This window comes from Pongo pygmaeus, chromosome 4 (genome assembly GCF_028885625.2).
Source record: "Pongo pygmaeus isolate AG05252 chromosome 4, NHGRI_mPonPyg2-v2.0_pri, whole genome shotgun sequence".
Lineage (NCBI taxonomy): Eukaryota > Metazoa > Chordata > Mammalia > Primates > Hominidae > Pongo > Pongo pygmaeus.
The window spans coordinates 169479467-169505372 of record NC_072377.2 but is presented as its reverse complement, the minus strand read 5'-3'; the positions used below and the strand labels follow the sequence as shown (position 1 = coordinate 169505372).

The following is a 25906-nucleotide window of genomic DNA, read 5'->3' as shown; positions in this document are numbered from 1 at the left end:
AGGGAACAAGTATCCTTAGGATGTAGAGAAAAAAAAGAGATTTGCCTGCTGCAATCTAAATGGGGAAATAAACTAACTTATGTTGAAAGTGTAACATATGCTGAGCACTTTATCTTCCTCACCTCATTTAATCCTCATACCAGTTTTACAGTGATTAAAAAAAAAAAAAAAGAAAGAAATTGACACCGATGAAATACATCCTAGAGGTCCTAGTACTGATAATGTCCAGGACTGGGATTTGAACCCTTGTCCATATCATTGTAAGATGCAATTTACAAACTGCCAAGCTCACTTCCTCTTTGGAGCAGTTTCACTGGGCACATGACATTGAGAGCTTCCTACTCTCTGTCCTTGCATCCACCCTCTACACCAAACTGGGAGATAGGAGGTGGGGGATGAGGTAGTTTTGGGGGCAAGGGAACTCTGAGTAGTAAGTAGAGAATACAGAAATTTAAATGTGATTTTTATGAAGTTTTGCCTCATGTCTGAATCTCCCTTTAGTACTTCAATAAAATACTAATTTCTTCTTAAAGCATTGTGGAATGGCATCTGGTTCATGGTTGTTTTCAAATATTGCTTCTATTGAAAGTGAGAAAATGGGCTAACCTCAGGAAGATAATCACATGTAGGTGAGGCTTAAAATAGGGAGTGGGACTTTAAAAAGTTATCTGAACATTTTTTAGAATAATTTTTAAAAGATGTAATTATGAATAATTATAATAATTCCATCCCTGCTTTCTACATATCAGGGATAAATGAAAAAGAGAAAACTGTATAAGAGCACAACGTTTAAAATTTAAAATAGAAAGCATGCACGTTATCTTTCACAGAAGAGAAACTATTGGCCCTATTTCCACGTGCTTTTCTCATATTGAAATACTGTGTTCAAGTAAGATGGCAGGTATACAACCAATTATGTTCTTATTCTTATAAAAAAGAATTTTCCCTCATATTCAATATTTCTCTACAAGAATATTTTGTTTGATTAAACTTTTTGTTTTTCTTTTGAGACAGAGTTTTGCTCTTGTCACCCAGGCCAGAGTGCAATGACTTGATCTCGGCTCACTGCAACCTCCAACTCCCGGGTTCAAGCGATTCTCCTGCCTCAGCCTTCTGAGTAGCTGGGATTACAGGTTCCCGCCACCACGCCCAGCTAATTTTTGTATTTTTAGTAGAGACGAAGTTTCACCATGTTGGCCAGGCTGGTCTTCAACTCCTGACCTCATGTGATACGCCCACCTCGGCCTCTCAAAGTGCTGGGAAAATAGCCATGAGCCACTGTGCCCGGCCTGTTTGATTAATCTTATACATATGACATATTCTTAAGAAAATCTAAAGACAAGGATGAAACACTAAAGGTATTTATTATGGCTCACGGCAGTCTCAATGCTATAGTATTGAGGACATAGGACATATTTAAAAGATGGCAAATATGATTTATCATTACAAGGAACATTTCCTCTGATACAGTCAAAAAAGTCAGCCAATAAATCTTTCAAAAGTCTGAGTATCATTTAAAAGTAAAAATTAGGAAAGATATGAAGGTTTTTTTTCAAAATCCCTACTTGTTTTTCTGATGAGAATTTTCCCCTGTATGACAATCTGTGAGTGGTTTATCCTAATTCATTATAATTTTATTGGTTTTCTTCCTCATTTCTTTGTGCATTTTTACATAATAAAAACTGTAAAAACAAGTTAAATATTTACTTAAGATTCATGATAGACATAAAATGAAATAAGGAATATTGTAGAAAGTGAGACTAATGCTTCATTCAACATAAGGCTCTGTCGCAAATAATTCCACACAGAAAGAATCTGTTTTCTTCTTCTATCCAGGTGAATGATGTACCATGAACAGTTTCAACATTATATGAATAATATGGCTCAAAGAGCATTAAATTTCTTACATGCAACCTGTTCATTTTTAAAAGCTTTGGTAAAGGTAGAATTTTAGTTGTTAGCTCTGCTATTAGAAAACACAAATAGTGTGTAATGCTTCTTTTTTCTTTGCTTTTGTTTTAGAGCATGATGTAGTGAGTGCAATGCTAGTTGGAACTAAAACAAAAATCTTTCTCATCTTACTATACTAAACTTACCAGCATCATGCTACCGAGCACATCATGTAACACCTTTAGGCCTCACTAACCTCATCCATAAAATGGGAGTCTGGAATGGCAAATCATTTAAAAAAAAGTTTTTATTACACTTTAATTTCTGAGATATATGTGCAGAACATGCAGGTGTGTTACATTGCTATACACGTGCCATGGTGGTTTGCTGCACCCATGAACCCGTCATCTACATCAGGTATTTCTCCTAATGCTATCCCTCCACTATCCCCCCACCCCACAACAGGCTGCAGTGTCTGATGTTCCCCTCCCTGTGTCCATGTGTTCTCCCTGTTCAACTCCCACTTATGAGTGAGAACATGCAGTATTTGGTTTTCTGTTCTTGTGTTAGTTTGCTGAGAATGACGGTTTCCAGCTTCATCCATGTCCCTGCAAAGGACATGAATTCATCCTTTATTATGGCTGCATAGTATTTCATGGTGTATATGTGCCACATTTTCTTAATCCGTCTATCATTAATGGCATTTGGATTGCTTCCAAGTCTTTGCTATTGTGAATAGTGCTGCAATAAACATATGTGTGCATGTGTCTTTAGAGTAGAATGATTTATAATCCTTTGGGTATATAACCAGTAATGGGATTGCTGGGTCAAATGGTTTTTCTGGTTCTAGATCCTTGAGGAATCGCCACACTGTCTTCCACAATGGTTGAACTAATTTACTTTCCCACCAACAGTGTAAAAGCGTTCCTATTTCTCCACAGCCTCTCTAGCATCTGTTGTTTCCTGACTTTTTAATGATCGCCCAGAATGGCAAATCTTTTAAAGGCAGGAGTAGAGAGTCAAATAAATTCACTAGCTCTAAGATCTACTGAAGAAATTATAGGCTAAGAGCCTTTGGCAATCTTAATTTTTTTTATATCACATTTGTCAATGGTGGTACATTGACTGAAAATATTTATCAATTTAATAATTTTTGGACATAGATCAGAAATAATTGCACTTGAAAAAAATAGAAACACAAGTAGCACCAGATTACTAACCTAAGAAATCTGTAGTTATTATAAAAAATGCATGTATTATAACTTTCTTAGAGAGTGGACATTGAGACATAAAATACATCATCCTAAATATTCAATAGTAACCCATATTTCTCTTCATCGTTACTGGTCTTTAATTGTAAGTTCCAGGAGCTCAAAATTCAATTATCCTCATATAATGCAGCAATTGCAAGGATAGGTAGCTACTACATGTTCTGTTGATGAGTGGTTCTACTAGCTAGATGTAAAGGTGCTTGCTTTTGTCTTCTTAATTCAAAAAATGTTGACTCAATACATTTTTTCTTAGTTCTTCCACAAGCTCTTTTATTTAAATACTTGAAATATTTTTAAATAGCATTTCCTGATATTAGTGGATTTCAAACTTGAATATGCCATTAAAAGAATATTGCTGTGGATGTAAAAACTGCTCAATATATTAAAATTTGACTTGCTGCTCAAAGTATATTACAAATGTAGTACAACTTTACACAAGCATCTACTTTCTTCAGAACATCTTGATTTTCATTTGCTTGGTAAAATAAAACTACTTAATGTCAAAATAGCACAACAATATTCAATGAAAATACGTTTCCAAAACAAATCTCCATCTTTTCTTTCTTATTTGTAATTTTTTTCATTGAATTTTATAATAAACATGTTGTGTGAGTAGTTGCTCTTTTGACAACAGAAAATAACAATATTAACTTAATTTCACTTGGTAATATAAGTAAGGCTCTTTGAAAACCTTTAAATAGGAACCATTTTGTACTAGATTTTCTCACTTTGCTTTTGTAAGAGAAAATATCTATGTGCAAAGAATCATCATTAAACTTTGCTGCAAACCAGTGATCAGAAAATCTGTTAGGTTAAAAATTAATTCGTGCATTTGTACATTTAATTAATAATAAAACTTTCCTGATGGTCTATTTTCCTTAAATGTTTTAACATCAATGGATAATATTATTTGCCCATTTTCAGAGAACACTGATGCAGATTCTGTGCTGGCCATTTTGCCCAGAACAGAACTCTCCTCTCAAAGGTTACAATTGGAGAGAACATTTACTGCTCTTATTTTGAAAATTGTTGTAGATTTCAGTCCACTCTCCATATTGTCATCAACAACAATCTGACTGCCCCACAATAGTTGTTTAAGAGAAAGAGACAGTGGACAATGGTAAGAGGGTAGAAAGCTGGCCAGTACCCACCTTTAATGGTAGACGTAAGATTTAAAAATTAGCAAAGGAGGTGGTGAAGAGGATCAAGAGCAGCTGAGAATTCAAAAAAAGTGATATTTAATAAAGTAGCATACCATTACTATAAGTGGGAGAAGACTGAGGAATAAAATTCTGTTAAATATATGTGTTAGTGATTCTTTCTAAAAAGTTGGCAGGTGTAAAATCATGATTTTCCTGCAAAGTATAAATTACCCTCATTTTGGTAATGGACTCCCAATATTTCTTTCGAGGAAACAACCTATCTGCCATTTTAATCCTTATAACTCAGGTTGGGCTGGCTCCACACACTCTGGCATGATGTAAAAATGTCCCTGGGCAACAAATGTGAATCCTAGAACTCACTGTGGAACAAGGGAAAAAACAGGGTGTTAGAGTTGTCAATATATAGTAGGTGCTCAATAGATGTCAGCTGACATTTTATTACCAGTATTGTACGATTGTTTCTATTCACACAAATCATGATTTACTGGTGTTATTGACACTTTTTAAAAAAGATTTGTGAATTGAAGCTTTGAGAATTTGTTTTTGTTTAAGGATGAAGATAGAGGAACAGAAATAATATTATTGCATGAGAAATTTTAATGGTTTATGTATGTTAAATCATTTAATAGATAAGTATGTCATTAGCACAACATGATGAAATCGGTTCTGTTTTTCTGCATCCATTCTTTTATTTATTATCAAATGAATGGAAAACAAACTTTTTTTTTTCTTTTGGAAGTCATTTTTATTAGTCTAGAATTTAATCGAGTAAAATGGTGAGTTTCATGACTTTGAGAAAGGATTACATTTAATTTTTGTAACGTAGCCTTTAAATAAATCCATGTTCCTTACCATTCTGCACTTGACAAATTGTTCTAGTGGAATTTATGAAATAAAAATAAATACTATCCATTGAAATCAATGAAATAGATTTCAATGGCAACATACTTTTATCCTAAGTAGATTTGCTGCCAATTAACAGATTTTCTTTTTTTAGCATAATCATGGACAAAAGTGTTAAAACACATCCACTTAACAAGTACTGCTAGATAGATAATCACCAAATAGAAATGGTCCAAAATATTCAGAGGAGTATTTAATACTACATATATTGTGAAAATATGAAAGTTTTCTATTACTGATGGACAGAAAGGATTCAAATGACTAAACCTGGGTTCAGCTGTGAGCTTTTTTCTTGAAGCTAACATGTACTTGAAAGAGAAGAAGCTCTACTTAAAATGAAATAAAAAATTAGTTATTTTGAAATAAGAAAATCATACAAAAGCTATTTTGATTCACAAAGATAGACATAAACTTTGTGCAATAGGCATTGCATTGTTAGCATTACTGCCAAATTACATTATGAACTCTTGCAACTTTTAGCGGTTTGTCTCCAAACTGATACGGAAGGTAAAAGTTATTGGTGCTCTAGTATTAAAAAGGAACAAACAACAAAATTTACTACAACTTAATGATGCTCTTATTTTTATAAATACATAAATTACAGAACTTTTCTTACTTCCTTTAAAATATGTCTCCGCTTGAATTTTCCCAGTATACACTCCCTGATGGATTGCCCCAGTCTTAAAAACTTAATGCACCCTATACTATCAAGACTAAAACAACATTTCCAACACTGAATTCCATCAAACACAAGCACTAGATGATGTAAACAGGTCCATGGCTCACAATAAGGCTCCTTGAACAAATAATCACGTTGAAGACCAGGTATATTATGTATTCCTCTGGCATACATAATAAAACATTTGGCATGTATAATGAATAGTAGTATCATGTTGAGGTTCAGAATTCCTGAACCAGTGTTGAAATTTGTTTCACCCCTCTTTCCCAAACTTATTTGTACATGAAACACCTTTTCCCCCATAGTTTCCCTATTAATATCCCCAGGTAAAATCTTCCAAGGAACAACAATGGACAAAATGCTGGCATAATTATGATTCAAACACATTCATACAAGAATAAACTATGTTAGAGAAACATTCTGTGACAGGTGAGAGTTTCCTAGTTTGCAACACATTAGGAACCAGAAAGTTGGCAGTAATTATCAGGTGGGGTTTTCTGAGTCTAATACTATGTTAAAGAATATTTCAACTTGGGAATTTAAGATTGAGAATGACTAAATTTACAGCAAGGAATAAGTGTGTATGTATGTATATAGCATACGATATACAATAAGAAAATAAAACAGATAAATTATAGATAAAGCCAATAGAGTTTTAAATCTAATATGCATTTTAAAGTCTTATTCACTAAGGAATTTGTGTATTCCCTAATCACATTCACAGTAAAAAAATTATCTCAATTTTTGTCCAGATGCTCCCTCTTTGCTATCTTCTATAACTTAGGGTCTGCTTATTCTTCTTTGTGTCTCTCATAATCAGTATTTTTGTCTTTTATCCCTCTGTAAGAATGGTGACTTAATTCTATGGATGTTAATATCAATGTCATAAATTCTCTTTTATGTTTAAAAAACCATGTCTACACATGTACGCACACAGAGGGAGCAGGAGAAATGATTACATAATGATTCTACGTTTTTAAGCTTATTAAACTTATTTTTTAAATGACTTGAAATTAAATGTATGAAATTGTTCTCAGCAGGTCTACCTAGGGATGATAATAAAAAAGCATGGGGGTATATGGCATTTAATTTTTTCTTACTATCATCCTGTATTTGACATACAATTTGACAAAGAACAAAATAACAGCAGAATATGCACTCTTCATCTGCAATGATTGCAAAGTACATATTAAAGCCATGCTGTAACAACTGCACAAGTTCCTTCAGTGTGCTCCAGGTATTATCTCACAAGAGGGCTCCAGGCTTTAACTATTTGTCAATGTGATTTTGCTCTGTCTCATAGCCTTTGCTTTTGTTCTGTTCTGTGTTTCCTTAACCTTCCTTGGTCATTGGCTTTCGGTCTCATGGCCTGCATTTGCCCGGTGCTGCAGCAGCAGGAGACAGCTTTGGCATGCTTGCTCTATGATAAAAATCATAATTTTTACATTTGGTTCTCGCTGAAAGCAGACCTCGCATATTGCACCATATTAGATGATGGGCTATCCAGAAAATGCTGTTTTACAAGCCCTTTGATAGCAGCAGCCCCAGGGTTTACTATTTCATCTGTCTAGGTATGCAGTTCCTAAAAACTAAATCAGCATTGTGCTTTGCTCAAAGGAAACAAGCCACAAAGATTGGCTGATAAATATTGATTAATCAAAATTGTAAAATGCTTATTTGTAAAGTACAGTTTGCAAATTAAATGTTTTATATATGGTTTCCTTTGTGGTTTGGTTTTGCCTTCCAGGTTATCTTATGTACTTTTTGAATCTGGTAACATATTTCTTACATGTCTCCCAATAACTCTGTAGGATATTTTACAAAAGCAAAGGCGTACACAATGCCTATTGCTTGAGAAAATGTACACAAAACAAACTAAATATGCCATGGAAAGCTAATGATTGAAATCCTAATTTCCTTTGGCTTCATTTTTGAATAGAGCCTGCAAGATGAGTCTAGAAAGGAACGATATTGCCTAACAGGATTTTAAGGGTCTGCAGTGTTCATTCATGCATTAATTCTCTCTACCACACAAGATTCATAAAATGCTTTCTGTACTGATGCTGAAAGAGCTAGAGAACAATTTACAACGTTTGTCTTCAAGTAGCTTCTAGTCCAGTGGTGAGGCATACATAGAAGTTGATGATTACAAATACCAGATGGCAGGTCCACTTGGTCTTCTTAAAATTGGTTCCTTAGCCTGCCATCTATCCCTGACAAGGGGCACATACATGTTCCTTATCTTGTATATATGCATAATTTTAAATTAGGAAAAATGCCTTCAGGATCTAGAGCCTACCAGATCAGGATTCTGCAGTCACCCATAACTTATACTCCAGGCACCTTCCAAAATGTACGTCAAGCCATACCTTAAATATATAAATTAAACACATATAAAAATTAAACACATTTATAAATTATACATATATATGTGTGTATATATATGTATATGTGTGTGTGTGTGTGTATATATATATATATATATAAACTTTGGCCAAGGTGATGGAATGTTGGCTCAGAGTAAGAAAACTACATACACAAAATGGAGGGAATGGCTATATACAGGCTTTCCCTAAACAGTCATAAAAATACTTTATAAAAATGAAAATATAGCCAGTGGTGAGTCGCCTCCTTTATACTGATAGAGTATTAATTTGGAAAGAGAAAGCATTTGCAAATGCTTTGATGCTGCTCTGTCGTTGCTTTATAAAGTTCTTAGCAACATTTTTGCCTGTTATGTACCTTTCTTTTGTTTCCAGTTTGTTTAAACTACTGTACGTGTGTGCAGGGAGGTATGTACGAGGGGTCCATGCAAGTAGAAACTCCATTTCCGAGGCTCCAAGCTGCTGTAGCAGAGCAGTTGAAATGATCTTAAATAAAAGTAGAATCATTCCAACACAGCCTGAGTGTGAAAGATGATATTAACATGAGGATCATAAAAAATCGATTTCCAAATTGCCATTGGGTTGCTAAATAGCACAGGGAGGTGAGATGAAGAATTAAGAAGCAAACGGAAACTTAGATATCAGAAACAGCTCAGAGGAGGGCTGAATGGAAGGGAAAGGCATAAAATGATTTTGCCAAAGGCAGCTGACAATATGCATCAGAACAGCAGGGGGAGCTATGGTATTATACTTGTCAAATCTCAGTTTTAATAAAGAGAAGTTTCAGATTTATGGTTCTAGCAAAGAGGACATGTTAGTGATTCTTACTTTCGTAAAAAACAACCCAGCTACAGACACTGGGATGATCTTTAATGATCTGTATCTTCTATTGAGGCCAGGAGCGTGATCAGCACTTCCTGGGCTTTGGACAGAAGTGGTCTGTTTTACACACCAGTGTGAATGAATTTACCCTCTGGTTGGTGTTTTTCTTTCTAAATGTATAGGTTTGAGTTTTGAAAGAAATCATTCTTGCCTTTGGTTAATTGAGAGGAGAAACTTGCTTTGTGGGAGAAAATGTGCAAAGTGTCAAGTAGGAAGCTAAGGAAAGTTTTCTAAATATCAGAGGTGGTTTATTTAATTGCTGATACAAGCATTTTTTTAAACAGTTTCAGTTGGCAAAGATGTAACTGACAAGTGGCAGAGTAGGTGAATGTGTACACATCAACTCTTCCATAATAACGTGCCCTCCTACCTCCCATAAGCAACTAGTTTCTTAGCTGTTTAGGCTGCCTCCTGAAAATAACTATGTGGGTTTTTTTTTGTTTTTGAGATGGAGTCTTGCTCTGTTGCCCAGGCTGAAGTGCCCAATCTCAGCTCACTGCAACTTCCACCTCCAGGGTTCAAGTGATTCCCCTGTCTCAGCCTCCCAAGTAGCTGGGATTACAGGCGCCTGCAACCATACCCAGCTAATTTTTGTATTTTTAGTAGAGACAGGGTTTCATCACATTGGCCAGGCTGGTCTCGAATTCCTGACCTCAAGTGATCCACCGGCCTTGGCCAACCAAAGTTCTGGGATTACAGACATGAGCCACAGCACCTGGTCAACTATGTGTTTTATTCCTATTTATATTCTTACTTAAAATAGATGACTAGGTGTAGGCACAGTGAACTGAACTTATATCTCCTAGATCCATCATTATTTAAAATTACTTGGACACCAAGAAACCTGCCCATTTTCTTTTAAAGCTACTAAGACATTACTAATGAGTGGACTCCCAGTATCCTTTGGAAATGGTAGCAGGGGTGACAGCCCATAGGACAATTATATCTAAAAGGCATCTGTCAAGCAAACTCCCTCTAAACTGAAATGATTTATTATAATTCAGGACACTGTATTAGTTTGCGAGGGCTGCTGTAACCCATTACTAACAAACTGAGTGGCTTGAAATAACAGACATTTATTTTCTCATAGTTTGCGGGCCAGAAGTCCAAAACCAAGTTATAGTCAGCAGGACCATGTTCTGCCAAAGGCTCTAGGGAAGAATCCTTCCTTGCTACTCTCTAGCTTGTATTGGTAGCTGGTGATCCTTGTCATTCATTGGCTTTTAGGTGCATTGCTCCAATCTCTGCCCCCATCTTCACATCACCCTCTTTTCTATGTCATGATGTCCTCTCCTCTTTTTATAAAGATACCAGTCACTGGTTTTAAGGCCCACCCCAAATCCATGATGATATCATCTCAATCCTTAACTAATGACATCTGCAGAGACCTTATTTCCAAAAAAAAGGTCATATTCTGAGGCTCTAACTGGACATGAATTTTGGGGGGACACTGTTCAACCCACTATAGGCAAAAGTAAAGGTAAATGAAGATTCTTTTTACTGGTTTTAATTGAAACAATAAAGAGAGGCAAATTAGTAAAATTGTGATGATCTTAAAGATGTAAAACATGAGAAAGTAAGTACTTAGGAAAATAAATACAAATATGCTCCCAGAAAGGGCTTACATGCTGTTTATTTATTTATTATTTTATTTTATTTTATTTTGAGACAGAGTTTCGCTCTTGTTGCCCAGGCTGGAGTGCAATGGTGCGATCTCGGCTCACTGCAACCTCCGCCTCCCGGGTTTAAGTAATTCTCCTTTCTCAGCCTCCTGAGTGGCTGGGATTACAGGCAACCCCCACCCCAAGCCTAGCTAGTTTTTGTAGTTTTAGTAGAGATGGAGCTTCACCAAGATGGTCAGGCTGCTCTCGAACTCTTGACCTCAGGCGATCCACCCGCCTCGGCCTCCCAAAGTGCTGGGATAACAGGGTGAGCCACTGCGCCTGGCCCATACTATTTATTAATGGAGTTGAAACAGAACTGAAAATAGTTAGTGGCTACACCAATAAGTTGACTTACAAACTGGCTGACACATTTGACCGCTAATGATCAAATGATTTCGTTTGGATAACTGCATTAGAATTGTACAGTTCAAATTGTACTTGTATCTGACAGAAAGAAAAGTTGTATGGAGACTGAGTGTTATTAGTGGCATTCTAACATTACCACACATTGGTGGTGCAATGTAGGCTATTTACTCCTTCTGGGAATTTGTTTCTTTATTTACAAAAGTGAATTCTTAATGATGTCTTTGGAATTATCAGAGGACATGTGGGGGCAAAGGGCAGAGAAGGGAACACAATAAATATTAATTTACTTATCCTCTTTTCTTTCACTTCTTCAAGTACTAGTCTCTTTCTTCCAACAGAAATGCATTCATACTTTGGAAGGGCACACAAATATCTGCTGTTATTTCATACAATGATAATATTGAGTGTTTTTCAGGCATCATCATAATAATGATTTATCCAGAATAGTTGCATGGAAATTATGCTAATAGATTTTCTAAGACAGAAAAAAAAATGTCCAATACCTACTTGTTTTCCAAGTTACCAAACACCCAGCTTACTGAACAGTTCATTTATTTCACAAATATTTATTGAACAGCTAAAACTCTTAGCACAGTTCTTGGCATATATTCATGTATTTATTTTTCCTTCTACAAACATGGATCGTATGATGACTACGTGCCAATACTGCGCTGGACCTGGGCCTTGCTCTCATGGAGCCACACTTAGTCAAGGAAACAGTTAATAAAATAATCATGCAAATGTAGCACTCTGGGTATGACAAGGAATAGAACAAGAAAATTAATTGTGTTCTAGGAGTAATATTGACCTACCCAGAAATAGCAGACTAACTTTCCTTAAGAAAGTAAAAATTGACAATAAACTTGAAAGACAAAAGGAATTAACCAGGAGAAGAGGGTGAAGGAATCCTGCTATGGGTGGAACAGAATGCATAGGCAAAAGAGAACCTATGGCACATGAGAAGGACTTTTAAAAGTATGACTAGAGAGGGAAAAGCGATGGGAGTGTGTTATAACATGAGGCTCAAGAGGTAGAGAAGAGCCTCATGTGTGGAGTCACGCAAGTGAGTTTTATTTATATATTTAATGAGTTTTATTATTTAATTATTGATTATAATTAATTTATTATTTAATGAGTTTTTTTATTGTATTTTATTTTATTTGAGATGGAGTCTTGCACTGTTCGCTGGGTTAGAGTGCAGTGGCGCGATCTCGGCTCACTGCAACCTCTGCCACCCAGCTTCAAGCGATTCTCCTGCCTGAGCCTCCCAAGTAGCTGGGATTACAGGTGCCTGCCACCATGCCCAGCTAATTTTTTATATTTTTAGTAGAGACAGGGTTTCAGTATGTTGGCCAGGCTGGTCTCAAACTTTTATTTTAAACCTAGGAACAATAGGATGGCACTAAAGCTTCTTAAGCAATAAGATAAAATGCTCAGATTTGGCAGTGGAGAGTTTCTTCTTGTTGCAATTGAGTTGGAGCAGGGCAAAAATAAACTTAAGTAAACCAATTTGAGGGGCTGCTGGAGTAGGTCAAGTGAGTAGTTTGGACCAGAAAACGTGTTGAGGGTGAAATCCATAGGATTGGATATGAGCAATATTGACCGAAAAAGGGACATGGGAAGGGGACCAGTTTTTTGTAAGGAAGAGTTGGGCCATGTTAAATATATACATAGGCAGCCGGGAAAAGGGTTCTGGGGTTCAGAAGAAAGGTCTAGATTGGAGATACTAACATGGGGGTTATTAATGTGATTAAGGTCATTTCTAGCAACCGTATATAAAAAAAAGAGAGATTTAAGGATTAAAATAAATATATGCCAATATTAGATACATAATAAATAATGAAAACTAATTTTTTTAACTGTCATTTACCAAATATATGATTTAAAATCCTAAGGTGATTTTACCTTATGAATTATCAAAACCTGAATCGTTGTTTAAAGTAAATCAATACATGGAGTAAAAGTTCTCTTTCTATATTTTTGACTTTTTCTAATTGGACTAGGTCTTGAATTAGGTTGCTACAAATCAATTTATTCTACACATACTTGATAGTACAAGGATGGGTAAGACAGGCTCCAACCAGTTCCCAGGGGTTGTAGCTAGAGATTCTACAAGTAAAAGTGTAACCACAGAGTAGAGGAAGCACTAGACTGCATGTGTTAAGGAACCTATAGTTATATATAGTAGGGATGATATTGTGTGATATTTTAATGGAATTTGGCAGAAGGAATCAGGGAAGACTTGTAGAGGAAGTAATATTTAAGCAGAGTCTTGAAGACTGAATAGAAGGAAGCCAAGCATAGCACCGAAAGGAAGGATTCCAAGAGCATAGAAGAGTGCATTCAAAGGCCCAGAGTCAAGACCATGATGCTTTCTCGGAAATAAAAGCACTTTGATATGACTGGAGTGAGTGAAGTGCTTCATTTCAGAAAGTGGATGAATTTTAAATCATAAATGTTCAAGTAAAACTTTCTATTGCTCCTTTTAAATAGTTGGCAAGGTGTTGGAAAGGAGGCATCAAATGCAAATAAAAGCACCTTTATAATGCTTCAATACTCCTGAAAGGTTTGCACCATTGACATAGGGAAAAACATTTCTCTGAAGGAAATTGCTTTGAATCTTCATGTAGGATATAATAGCACATTATATATAAGTTGACATATCAAAATTTTCCTCTACTCCTTTGACAATTTCCTTTTTTTCTTTTGAGCTGCAACTCTGTTAAAATTTGTTGATTACCACTTTTAAATAAAGAACTCCCTCCTCAGCATGAGGCTTTAAAGTCTTTCTGGTGATGAGTACCAGCACATGATATGACATTTGAATGTAATATTAACCATGCTTCATGTGTAAAGTCCTGCACTCATTCTAATTCAACAGCATGGTCCAGGGAAAAATACCAGCCCATTATCTGATGAAAATAGTGATTGGTGATGAAAACTTAGTCTGAAAGATATCCAGTGATCTGAAGTGCAAATCGTACTTGAAAACAGTTGTGCTTACATTAATTCTTTCTTATATATTGATCAGGTATATTTGAAGTGAGATTTCCCAATATATTACTTTTTTTTTTCTTCCAAGCAAGGATTAGAAATCTTTCTGTCAGCTGTAAACTTCTCCAGCCTAAGGTTTTTAGCATTGGTAATTAAATAACTCTGTTATGTGTGAGAAGCATTAAGATAAATACTCTTAAAGGAAAGAAACAGTTGGAAAAACATATATACGTGTGTGTGTGTGTGTGTGTGTGTGTGTGTGTGTGTAGGCTAGTTCCACTGCTGATTTTCCCTTTCCTTAAAATTAAATGAATTCTTCATTTGCTATTATAAACTAAATATTTCCTTTGAGTCCAATTAGCATTGCTGAAAGAAAAAGCAAATCAAGGCTCTGTTCAGCATGCATCAATGTAATGGAAAATCAGGTCTTTTATTCTAGCTTTAATAACTGCAGCTTGATTAGAGGCAAAGAAAAGCCTATGAAGGGAGAAGGGGGAAAATGAGAAGGACTGCCAAATTAGTTCTATAAGAATTCTCAACCTGTCTGCTCTCTGGCTCACTATTCAAATGCTAATTGAGCCTTTTGATAAACAGAATGGGTAATCATGGAAGACAAAAACCGACACAGAAAACAAATGACATATCATACCTTATCCAAAGCAGCATGGCATTTTTCTGATAAGCTTTGGAAGACTTAAAATTTTAAGTCCTAGGGTCTTATTTTTTTCTTCTGGAAAGATTATAATTAATATAATAAAATAAATATTACATAATCAAATAAAAAATGACAAAGAACCACTTTGTTTCAACAATGAAACCAGTCATGTTATAATTAGATAAGAGGATTTATATTCATAGCTATAAACATGAAAGTAGACCATGAGTCCGGATAAAGGCAAGTTTTTAATTCTTAAAAATTAATTACATGGCATTATTCTTATCATTACACAGAATGCATTAATTATACAATTAATAAAAAGATGAAAGGTTTTTTTTGGGGGGCAATTGTAAAGCACAGGGGGACATTTGGTTTTATACCCAAAATTGTCCTTCAGGCATTTCTATAATCTTCTTACTAGGCAATGTCAAGACCCTAAACCAGTTAGTAGGAATATTGAATGGAGTGGGTCTTTATGTTAGCGCTTAGACACATTTCGGAAAGGTTGTGGATTTCCATGTAATTGGGATCTAAGGTGTAATAGGTTTAATTTGAGGTCCTCTTTAAAAGAACAGTAGGAAAAGGCATTGTCAGCAATGTGTAACAGCCAGGAAGAAGTGGCAGCTCACTCATTCACAATGGGCTTCCATAAGGATGAAAAAGTGATTATCTTACTACAACAGTTATTTCTCTGAGTGCTTCCATCATCGGCAAAGCACAGAAAACGCCTTGTGTGTGCTACCACTTTATCCTTGAAAACATTTTAAAGCTATAAATAACATTCATGAAGAAGAAATGTAGTAGTGAAAAGACAGCTGGCTATCAGGAGCAGAGCCACAGGCCAAATCCATTTTAGCAAACTCCAAGGGACTGTCCAAATTCTCTTGCTGTCTTTCGATTGTGTTTTATCAACTATTACGTGGAGTAAATGGGCTATCAGCCAAGGCTAGGAAATCTGTTTTTGTTATATACAAATTGTTGATGTAATATACAGCAGGACAGCACGGTCAGACTGCAATGGTATTTGACTTGCCTGACCTGCTGGCAATATTGCATGTGGGAACAAACATGCTACTAGTTTTCATGTGAAAAGATAGCACTCAGCTACTTTACGACCTCTAAATAATGCAAAATAGTCTTGAAATTAAAAAGACCCAGATGTTGAGCATTTTAGAACAAAACTGGAGCAATATCTGGACTATCATAACAATAACCACCTTGCTGTTTGGGATAGGAAATAGAAACTATAGAATCACCATCAGTGTTGGTGTTTAGGCGGGGACTAAGTGGGTGGCTATATCTCCCCCATTATGTCCACCTATCTCTGTTTTTTGATTTGGATAATTAGTATAAAGTGATGTGAAAATGCATCTTCCTACCCATTCAAATCGTATTACTAAGAACGCCATATTCTATAGAAAATCTGAGATTAAACACGCATTTCCGTTCTGTCATGCTATTCTCCGTCTCTTCTCTCACTCTCCGTCACACACACACACACACACACACACACACACACATCATCCTCTACAAATATTCTTTGCCTTTTCTATAGCCTGTCATTGTGTTGTTTTCTGTCCCTGGGCATATCAACATTCCAAGGTTAATGATGAGGCACCTTGAAAATGTGGTGTTTGTTTAGCTTAAGGTAATGTTTTAAATGCCTTTCTGTGTGTGGCAATCTCATTGCTTCTAAAACAAAGCCCATCTGCAATCTGAACCTGCATTCTATATTAACACCTCAGACACATTTCTGCAGTTTTTTTGTCATCCTGTCCTGGTTGAAAAATTATATGTGAGACTGGAGGTGGCAAACACTAGAATCAGTTTGATAGGTTCAAGCTTCGAAAATCACATCTCTCCAAGCCTTATTATCAAACTGATGTGCTGTGGCATCTTGTCCTTCCTAAGTTTCCTAAATTCCTGGAAAATGGAGGAAAGGAACTGGGTATTTAGCCTCAGTTCATTTAGGATTCCCTTGGAATTATAAATCTGAATTTTAGCCTTATTCATCTATGAGGAACTTTGTAATTCTTATAAGAATAGGTAGCAAATTTTTCCCTAAATATTAAGCCACTTCTACTTAATAGGGATGTATGTGCTTATAATACCTAACAGTTATTTTCCCCTTATTGGACTCACAGTTAATCTAAAAGGGGATTCAAGTTACACATGGTAGATTTGTGCTTCCCTACTCTGTTGGTGGCTGGATGGACTGCGGTTTACTTTGGCCAGTGACATGGGACCAAAGAGTTGTGTTTCTGAATGGAATAGCAAGCAGAATTGCCAAAGAATTTATCTTTTTTTTTTTTTTTTTAAGACGGAGTCTCGCTCTGTCACTAGGCTGGAGTGCAATGGCACAATCTCGGCTCACTGCAACCTCTGCCTCCTGAGTTCAGGCGATTCTCCTGCCTCAGCCTCTCAAGTAGCTGGGACTACAGGCATGCGCCACCATGCCCAACTAATTTTTATATTTTTAGCAGAGACAGGGTTTCACCATATTGGCCAGGATGATCTTGACGTCTTGACCTCATGATCTGCTGACCTCGGCCTCCCAAAGTGCTGGGATTACAGGTGTGAGCCACTGTGCCCAGCCAAATTTATTTTTAAGAACGAAAGAAACATACACTATCATTTTTGTGCATAAACACTTAATGCTATCTTTTTTTCTTTTGACAGTCCTGAAGACAGCATTTGAAGCTATTGCTATTTGGTAAAGTATATGTCTAAAAGGACTATTAGGAGAGAGAGAATCAAGCTTTTTTAGGTTTTCAGTAACAGTGTGTTGAGAAGACAAAGCAATTGTTCTCACAAATATGCTTATTTAAGATCATTACAGAAATTTGTTTGCTTTCTTTCAGAGTATGTTTTGAGAGCTAAAAATCATCCTATCATATTTGGACAAATAGAAGTAGTTACTGCTTAAGGATCAAGTGATTATTTCTTTTAAAAGTTGTCTATGCTATATTTGATAATCACAGCTTCTAATTCTCCAAACAAGCTCTCACTCTGGCATATCTTTTGAATTTGAATCGACACTATGGATACGAATCTGTATATTCAAATATTTTTGTGTAAGTGTATGTGTTTGTAAGATACACAAGCTTATCCCCTTGCTTCAAGGAAATTTGAATAGCACAATCCAAATTTGCAAACAATCAAAGTAGAAGGCAATTATTCAGGAAATTATTAAGAATATGTATGATCGCCATAACATTGGGTGTATCCCGTGGGTATAAACAATTGAAGAAAAACTCTAATACTGTTTTATAAATATATACACATTATGTGGGTAGCTCAAGGGCAAAATACATTGAAGATTGATTTCCCAGATTCATTCTGTGTATTGGAGAAGTGCCCTTCCCAGTAACTCAGAACAAATTGAGGGAGCATTTCATCATGAGAAGATAGGCTGGTATGGGAGAAGTTTAATAAAAAGTATTTCATCCAGATTGCTGATCCAATCCAGATAGAGCTGAGTAACTTTGATTTTTTCCTATTCAAACTGTGGAAAATTTTAGATTTATATAAGGTCCAGTGAGACTTCCTCCATTTTGTGAATAAAGCGTGTATGAATTTTGATTGGTGAATTCATTATATCAGCCTATATATTACCCAGAAAAATATTTCCATTTATAATTTTTCTGCCAGCATGTGATGACAAGTTTTGTTTATGTGCCAAGGAGATTGAAAAGGACTTATGAAAATATTCAGGACAGCACAGAGGGTTTTTAGGGCAGTGAAATACTATGTATAATACTATAATGACTTGTATATGTCATAATACATTTGTCCAAACCCAAATAATGTGCAACACCAAGAGGGAACCCTTATTTAAGCTACGGACTTTGGGTGATAAGGATGTGTCAATGTAGGTTCATCAGTTGTAACAAATGTATTAATCTGGTGTTGAGTGTTGAGTTTTGATAGTGAAGGAGGCTATGCATATGTGGAACAGGGGATAGATGGGAAATCTTCCATGTCTTTCTCTTGATTTGGCTGTGAAGCTTAAAGTGCTCTAAAAAAAATAAAGTCTTTATATATATACATGAAGAATAGATAAAGCCTCTCGTATTCTGCTGCCTTCCTCCCTTTCTGAACTTACCTGCGACTGTTCTGCTGCATGGAACTTACCCTTCCTGTAATCCAGACATTTTGCAACATTCTGAACATGCCATTTTATTTTGCACATGTAGTTCCTTCTACTGGAAATGTCCTTCCTTCTTCTCTATGCACAACTATTTGCTATTTCATCCTGTGAAGTCTAAGAGCTCCATTAATCACTGTCTTTTCCAGGACAATTTTTGTATTCTCTCGTGTGGGTTAAGAATAATCCTCTCTAATTTCATGGCATACTGGAATTTTCTGCCGCTATCATATTATTTTGTAAGCATTAGTTTACATATTTTCAGGCATTTAGAAACAATAATCTTGGTTTTGAAAAAATCTCTTTATTCATGATATCTGCATATACAGAAACTCAACAATTTGTGGAATTAATGAATGGATGAATGAAAGCTGTTACATTGGAAAGGTACTTTGGCAATTCATTAGCTACGGTAAAACACTGGAAAACACAATGAGGTAGAGGTGTGCCCATACCACACAAAGCCAATAGTCAATATGATGAATACATACATGGAAAGCTCCTAAGAGATTTAGTTGAAATTATTTATTAAATAAATGCTTTCATGTCCTATTACTCTTTCAATTGAGAATTTTGAGAGATTAAAAAAACTGAAAACTACAGAGACTAACTTAGCAAAACTCCACCTATCACCAACCGTAATTCATGATTGGCCTCATTATGTCATATTTGTTTTGTCTTCATTTTTTTTTTAAGTGAAAGAATTGTGATAGTCTGATTGTGTCCACCAAATTGTAATCTCCAATGCAATAGTGTTGGGAGCTGGGGACTTTGTGAGATGCTCAGGTCATGAGGGCTCTGGCCTCATTAATGCATTAAGGCCATTTAAAAAGGGCTTAACAGAGGGAGTTTGGTCCTGTTTTTGCCTCTTTCATCTCTTCTGCCATGTGAGGATATAACATTCCTCCCCTCTGGATGATGCTCAGCAAAGCACCGTCATGGAAATGGAGACTTGGGCTCTCACCAGATGTCAAACCTGCCAGGACCTTGATCTTGGACTCCAAGGCTCCAGAACTGTGAGAAATAAATTTCTGTTCTTTATAAGATACCTAGTCTCACGTATGTTGTCATAGCAGCACGAATGGACTAAGACAAGAATATTAAAGCCCTACCTCATTGGCAAAATGCTCCTGCATGCCTTAGGCATGAACATATGAGCTTGCTTCTTTGCCACCTCTATTCCATCATAAGAGGTTTTCCAATGGTTTTGAAAAGCTAAAGTTCACTTCCCTTGCCCAGCCTTTAACATGGGGCCAGTTACAGAATTTTCGTAGCCTAGTTCAAAATAAAAATCTGGGCCCCCGGCTGGGGGCAGGAAAATCAGTCTCCCATTCCAAGGAAGCCATTGCCCCAACCCAAGGATAAGAAGCAACCTTCAAGGTCTTGCAATGTCCATGACGGGACCCACTTGGTACCCAGTTCAGGTGTGAGTGAGAGGCCCCCTACTAAGCACACTGTGGTACTCCTGGCTTAGTGTAGAGCTGGTTGCCACTTTATTTATGGCACCAACAGAGAAAGGGAGGAAGGCGATTAATATACTTACCTGCCAGGGCAGGCAGGCTTCACAGCCATGGCACCAAAGCAGTAGCACAGGGCCCTCTATTCATAAAGGCCCAATATTTGGGGTTCCATGCTCTGTGATGGCTGCCTTGAGATTCTTAACACTTTTATCTTCGAAACTATTTCATAAGAAATTCAATGGGAGGATGGGACTCGTGCCTGGAGCCTTGAAGCTTCAGATCATGTGCGTGTGAATCTCTGGGTTATGCTCTTGGTAATCCATGTCTTCCCCCTAGAACTCTGGCCTTGCCTGACATCCCCACTCACATGCGCAGGTATCCCACAATGATCTTAGCCCTCTGTCCAGGTGGGCAACCCAGTCACATTGGCATGGAAGGGTCCATGTTCTAGCAGGGGCCTCTTCCATGAGCAGCGGTTTGGGCGTGAGCCTGTGGAGGGCTAGGATCTTTTTTTAATGACCAAATCTTTGTCATCCTTAATAAACAAAAACAAACAACAAAAGCTCATACTTCTTGTAAGCCTCTGTCTTGTCAGACTGCTGTCTTTTCTTCCTTACCCTTCACTGAAAAACTTCCTGAAGCTCCACTGTCTTCTGTTCTCCTATTCTGTATCTCTTACTCACTTTTCAACTCACTGCCAATTGGTTTCTGCTACCATCATTCAACATTAAATATGTACTGTATTTATTATTGAACCCTAACGACCACTTGCTAAGTCTTTGATCAGTGTCTTAAGAGCTTTAATATTGTCTTATTTTTCACAATAATCCTTTGAAGTAAGTACTATGTTATACCTTTTTTTTTTTGAATAGGAGTCTCTTATAGATGCTAAACACAAGACACAGAAAGATTAAATCATTTGCCTCAGGCCACACAGTTAGCGAGTAGTAGTGCCAGCATTTTAATTCAAGAAATCTAGCTCTAGAGGCCCTGCTCTCACTGCTATGACCTATGGCCTCTCAAACAGTTTAACTCTGGCCTTCTGACAAATCTAGGGGTTTGTTTGTTTGTTTATTTATTTATTTACATCTTCTTACTATCTAAATGATTTTTTAAACAATGCTGAGCACCTCCTCCTTTTTGAAGCATTGTTCTCTACCTTCAAGGGCAGTGTTTCTTCCTGATTTACCTTTTATACCTCCAGTTGTCTCATAATAGCCTTTTACTTCACGTCCATCACCTATTGATTTGCCCCTTACATATTAATGTACCTAAATGAGTCTTTTCCCAGTCCTGTATTCTTTCTGCTCTACAAAATCTGCCTGAATGATCTCTTGGACAGTATCCACTCTCTTATCTGAGTCCCCTAACAGGCTTTTTGAATTAAAGGGTCATATCTATCTTTTCTGTGAAAACTAGTGACTAATGCCCAAAGTCTTTGGCTGCTTGTGACCAGTTGGCTACAATTTGTGTCCTGTCTCTCAACCATCACTTTTCCTTTCACCTAGGAGAATTGCTGTCTCATCCCACCAGTCAAGTTTATTTCCAAGCATGAGTGTTGAAGTCTGTTGGCCTTCTAATGAGCAATATCATGTAACTGCTGATTCAACCAGCATTTAAACTTGTTATCCTGGACTTCATTTCATGAGAAATTATAAATTTCCTTATGTTTTTCTGTTAGTTTTCTTTTGTGTGTGTGTGTGTTATATATTGGTTCAGAGTTTCTTATTTATCTGTGTCCTTTATGGTTTGGCCATGAACTTCTAAACCAGGAAATAAGGTGTTGAAAATCTTTGTATCTAGTTCAGAGTCTGTCATATAGGTGTTTGATAAACATTTAATGACTGATATGTTTTGGTTCTGTGTCCCCACTCAAACCTCATCTCAAATTGTAATCCTCATGTGTCGAGTGAAGGACCTGTAATGCTTGTGTGTTGAGGAAACGAGGTGATTGAATCTTGGCAGCAGTTTCCCCCATGCTGCTCTCCTGAGAGTGAGTGAATTCTCATGAGATCTAATGGTTTTATAAGCGACTCTTTCCCCTTTGCTTCTCTCTCAATCTCTCTCTCTGCCTCCTCCCCCTACACTGCAATGTAAGATGTGCTCGCTTCCCCTTCCATGTGATTGTAAGTTTCCTGAGGCTTCCCCAGCCATACAGAGCTGTGAATCAATGAAATCTCTTCCTTTATAAATTACCCAGTCTCGGGTAGGTCTTTATAGCAGTGTGAGAGTGGACTAATAAAATGACTAAATGAAGAAATTAGAACATGAGGTTTCTTAGATGTCTAAAGGATAATTTCAGTGTACAATTTTTAGAATCAATCTTATACAGTTAGCTAAGCTCATCATGTTAATATTATTAGACCTTAAAAATATATCTTTAAGAGAGAAAAGCAGAAACCACAGTAAGAGAATTTTTTTTGTTTATTTTTTAGTTTCATGAATTGTAACCTAAAGACCTAGCACAAGATTTGAGATCAGAGGAAAGTGGTGAACCCTTAGGGCAGGTCAGTTATTACTAAAAAATGAATCTTTATTTACCAAGAGGAAAAACTAGCAAATCAAAAGGGAAATGATTTTCATTTTTATGGAAGAATTTCAGTAGCTCTTAGTATTGGTATATGAACAACTTAGATAACATGCGGGGTGGGACCAGCCTACAGATTTGGCCTTAGACAAAATTGTAAATAGACAAAGTTCATCTATACAGTCTCTCTTTTGGTTTTTCTTTCTTTTTACATCTCCTTGAACAAGTTTCCAGCCATTATGTTGACTTTTAATTACCCAGTTTCTACTGCTTTCTTAGCTCACCTATGTCTTCCCTGGGTCTTTCCAGCACCTTGTGTAGACATGGTTTCTTCTTTCCCTCTCCAGAAGATACTGTGCTGACATGAAGAGACAGTAACTTTAGAGTTTAAAAAATTAAACTGTAAATATTCTACCTATTAGTTTTGCCATCCTTCTAAACCAGTTTTCTCACTTGTAAAATCATACTAGCTACCTTATAGGATTATTGGGAAAGTTAGGAAGCTAAGGTAGCAGAGAGCACAGAGTAAGCACTCAAATGTCAGCTACTGTTGTATGCCTGGGTACATGACCTTGGAACCATTGCTTATCTGTTAAATGGGGACAACATTCACTACCTAAAAGATTGCTCTGATGTTAAATAAAATAATGTATGTTATGTGTCTAGCACAGAGTCTGATATATAATTTGGATAATAAATTCTTATTTGAAATTATAATTGATTGTCTAAAGTGTTATCTACTAAAGGTTTCATGTCTCCTAATACATAAGGCAAGTTAACTAAGTTTCACATACATTTCTGAAATCATGGTAGAACAAAAGGCAGAAACTAGAATACATTTAATATTAGTGTGACTGGTTTTAAGCTAAAGAAACCAGCATGGTTTATAAGAGGAAAGATGAGAAGACTGAGGGCTGGAAAACTCCAACCTGTAGAAGTTGGGGGAATCAGGAGTGAGCAGCCCAGGAGATGAAGAAGGTAACGCGAGTGAGGTCTGGGAGCATGTGATGCCTTGGAAAGTAGGTGAAGGAGGAGTTTCAAGGAGGAGAGAGTGATCGGCTGCATCATGTTGTGCTGCTTGGTCAAAACATGAAAGGTACTAATTTACTATCTAATACTTAAAAGTTTCCCTTGATCGGTGTTCATAATTTTGCATCTGTGTAAAATGATGAAACCCATGTCCTCCTTTTTGGAGTGTGGCACACTATTTACCTATACAGGTCATACAAGGCAAGGTTTTCGGAAGCCTTCTATTTGCCCACATACTCACTTGTCTTTTCCCCTTAGGCCTAATTTCTGACGTTTCCCTCCCGATAAGATAGCATCAAATTGTTCTATTCGAGCCAACTACAGTTTCTGGAGAAAGCAGGTTTTAAACCTGTCCTTAATCCAATCATTCGTGGCAAGTAAAAGTTTTACACCAAAATTGCCGGTTTGGATAAACACGAAAGAGCAGCCTATCTTATTGGGCTGTTTATAAATGGAAAGCTTGTCAGTTTGTGGGGAAATATTTTATTTTAAAACTTCAAGATATTGATAAACACCTTCCAAACTAGGTAAACCTCAAGCTTTAACTATGTTCCAGGTTATTAGGTAGAAAATAATTAATACCATGATGTTTGCTTTGAACACAGTTCTCCACTTTGAACTCAGTAATTTCATACTTTCAGAGGATAGATGGCTGAAACTTCCTTAGCAAAATGGACAAAGCTTTCTAACATGTGGTGGAAGATAATGGCAGAAAAGTCAGCTCTTGCTGGTTTTCCTACTTATATAAACATGAAAAATTAAATTTGTCAAAAAGGAGTATTTTGTTTATACTCTAAATTTGCATGATATGTTTTGCAATTGATGTCATGGCATCCCCAAAGAAGGTGGAAAAAGAATGTGTTTCGCAACAAGGGCTAATCTAGTTTATTACATGTAAACCATTCATAAAACATGGAGCTAAAAGAAACTTTTAACATTGTTGATTCTAACCAAGTCATCTTTATAAATCTGCCCTCAAACTGTGGTATTGTGCTGTGATTATGGGTCATTAAACCATTCATCAGATCTTATTTATTCTGTGCTATGCCTTTTTATATAGATTATCACATTTTTTCCTGGGCAAAATTGCTCCAATGTCTTTGGGGTTTCTTCCTTCCTCCCTATTTCTTATCCCTTTAACCATTTAGGTAATCTGTTGAGGATTTTTTTTCTAACATATTTTTAAAATATCAAGATTTGATATTTGCTCAACAACAATGTTCTTAACTTATTTTCTTTGTTTTCTCATTGATAAAGTGGGATTAATAATAGCATCTATTTTATGGCATTATTAGGAGGAATACATTGACTGATTAATCTCTTTTGAAAGAGCATGGCACAGAATAAGTACTATGTAAGTCCTTAAAAATTAAAGGAATTTATTTACATAATCTAATAAATAACACCAAAGATGTGTGTAATCAATTTACTATATCTCTATCTTGCAGACATTTGTCTAGCTCAATCTCAAAACTTTGAGAAAGGCCATGTCTTGTTATTACTATGATCTATAGTTGTGAAAGTGAGGCACAAATATTTATGATTAAACTCTGCCAGTCTTTATAACTGTATATGTGTCTCTCTGATAGAGATAATTAAATTGAAAAAATTATCTAAAGCATGGTTCAAAGAACAATAAAAGAACATACAATTATGGACTTTTTAAGAAGAACACAAAAGGTACACTAAAATTAATTCTAAATTGATTGTCTAAACTACCCTAAGTTTGAGAACAGCCGTTCTAGCTTATGTAGTACTGGCTATTCATGCAATTAGTTTAAGTTATGACTACATTTATCATCATTATAAAAAATCCTGTGAACTGTGCTGCTCTGTTTATTATTAAAAATTTGTTTGCTACATTAAACTGTACATACTCTAAAAGAACT

The 25906-nt window shown here is 36.2% G+C and overlaps 1 long non-coding RNA gene across 1 annotated transcript in view; it reads right to left on the bottom strand.

Moving 5' to 3' along the window:
• Window positions 1–25906, bottom strand: part of LOC129036962 (uncharacterized) — a 64476-nt gene that overhangs the window by 25279 nt on the left and 13291 nt on the right. The window contains exon 2 of the long non-coding RNA XR_008502699.1: window positions 23273–23341. This is a non-coding gene — a long non-coding RNA (uncharacterized LOC129036962). The remainder of the gene's footprint in view (window positions 1–23272; window positions 23342–25906) is intronic.